This window comes from Callithrix jacchus, chromosome 11 (assembly GCF_049354715.1).
Source record: "Callithrix jacchus isolate 240 chromosome 11, calJac240_pri, whole genome shotgun sequence".
NCBI lineage: Eukaryota > Metazoa > Chordata > Mammalia > Primates > Cebidae > Callithrix > Callithrix jacchus.
The window spans coordinates 21717776-21720186 of record NC_133512.1 but is presented as its reverse complement, the minus strand read 5'-3'; the positions used below and the strand labels follow the sequence as shown (position 1 = coordinate 21720186).

Here is a 2411-nt window from a genome sequence, read left to right as displayed (position 1 = left end):
GCATTCCTATGATCTCTGAAATTTTTGTAAGTAAATCCAGCTACAACATGGTAACCAGTGAGGATCTTGGGTCAATAAAGAGACTGCAAAGGAGTGCACTTGGCATCAGGAAATGCAAGAAGAAGGGTGTGCCTTACAGAAAGCCAGAAAGTCGAGTGGGCAGCAAGGCACCTTGAGATCGAGAGGTTAACTAGATGTTGGAGAGCTTGGTAACTCGGACTAGAGCTTCTAATGCAAGTCCAGAGTTTAAACCAAATTCAAACTCCCAAGGGGGGAATGGGAGTAAGGAACCAGATGTTCTGTGATTCATCAGCCCTTTTGAGAAGCTTCGGTGTGAAAGCCAGATGGAGTTAGAACAGTCACTGGTTGTTTGGAGGGAGACACGTGTAGCTTTGAAGTCCTCGAATACTGTGCAATGGTTTTCAGGGTGCAGAAGCAGCAGCAGCATGACCTGGAAATTTGTTGAAATGAAAATTATTAGGCCCCGCCCCAGACCTACTGATCAGAACCTCTGGGTATGGGGCCTAAAGAACCCCTGCTCTATTTCAGGTTTACAGAGATAGGCTGACTATAGTCAGATAAGTCTTCATCCCTGATGGAGTTTCCTTCCCAATATTTAATGCCTTTAGCTCATTTATTGCTGTTAGTAAAGGGAAATATGCAAAGTGCACTCATACTGCCATTCATACAACAAACAGTCGTTGGTGAGTCTAAGAAAGGTGAGGCTTCTTGCCATACTCGTTTTCAGAAGTTCCTGTCTTCAGTTACACATTCAAAGAAGTTTGATTTTTTTGGGTGTGTTTCTTCCTCTTTATCCACTTTCTAATCCTCCTTGCATTGACTTAGTATAACATTTGTTATATGCACTCACTTTATTTGAGGAATTTTATTTTTTTGCTTTTATAACCTCTCTCTCCCTCTTTCATACAATACTTTCCCCCTTAAATAATTACATAAAACTTCTTTCAATTTTAAGCTCGCAGCACTCATCTCCTTTATGTTAACATCCATATGCTCTTCATCTTTTTATACACTTTATTAATTCATGCTTTTGGCAATTCTGGCATTAACCATTTATGCCTTACGTGGCTTTATTTTTTACTTATTTGTGTTTGTCATATCTCTGAATTTGGCAATGTCTTCTTTGCCCACATTATACTTCATCACCATCAGTACATGTGATAGATGGTGAAGGATACAGAGAAGCCTTGTGCCCGTGTGTCAGTGCAGAGCTTAGCAGGTAATCAAAGACAATGCCTTTTAGCCATTCTTATCATGAGGGGACTACAGCCAGTGCTACCAATGGCACCTCACCAGACTGTGCTCTGCACGGGAGCTTCATTGTTAATTGACTCATTCACTCTTTCAAATTCTACTCAGCTTTTTGATTGCATGAACTTGATTTTGTTTAGCTTTATAGGTCTTATGTGCAAAAAGAAAACACCCCTCTTTTGTTCTTTCCTTTCTCAGCAAGAATGATAAAATAACCATAATCTTTTCCTTGTGTATTCAAAACACTCTGCCTGAAAACATACTTAAATTCTAGAAAGCTTTATAATAATTTAAATTACAATGGCACCATTTTTTTTTTCCTGCTTGTCATTATCTTCCTAGGCTTTGTCACTTCCATGGCAACGCATACTGTATTTTACTTTGTGTTTAAAAATTATTTATGCTGAGCCATAAACCAGTTTTTTTAATGAATATTCAACAATGCCTTCCAAGTGGCAAAATGTTCCGAGCCTTGTCTTAAATCCTTCCCACGCACAACTTTTAAAATAATGCTTTGAAGTGCAGTGCAGATCATGTCACTCCTCTGCTCAAACCCCATCAGTGGCTCCCCACTGTTGATCAAGGAAAGCCTATACCCCTTGGTCTGACTTCTGCCTCCTTTTTTTCACATCAGATGGGTGATGTGCCAACATCATAACAAGGTTTGAGGAAGGCACTTCTCACACATGAGCGTGAAAACCCAATCATCGCGCTTATAAACTACAAAAGGATCAGACTTCTTCCTTGATAATCTTGTCTCGACCTGCCTTTACTGTCTTTCTATCTTGCATCCGACCTCCTAATATACATCTGAGAAGGCCTCGTCTATAAACTGCAGATGGGTTATTACAACTGGCATCAACAATGAAGACTATTACATCACAAAACGAAGTATGAAAACAAGAGGACAATGACTTTACTTTCTCTGCATTTTTTTTGGTGTTCCCCAGTGGTCCAGGGATGGCTGTTTCCCTTCAAATAGTCACCTACCAAAGGGGCAGAATATATTACTACGAATGAGACAAATCTTCTCTGAGCCTTCCAGCAAACTTTCCTTAGTATATTTCGGCAGGGTGTGTCTTACACAGACCACACACTTAGGCTGGAAAAGGAGACATTCAGAATCAGCTGAGGCTGAT

At 40.1% G+C, this 2411-nt stretch overlaps 1 non-coding gene across 1 annotated transcript; it reads right to left on the bottom strand.

Moving 5' to 3' along the window:
- Positions 1–1900: 1900 nt before the first annotated feature.
- On the bottom strand, positions 1901–2004 carry LOC118144007 (small nucleolar RNA U13). Its single transcript, XR_004728478.2, has one exon. It is a non-coding gene; the product is annotated as a small nucleolar RNA U13 (small nucleolar RNA).
- Positions 2005–2411: the final 407 nt, after the last annotated feature.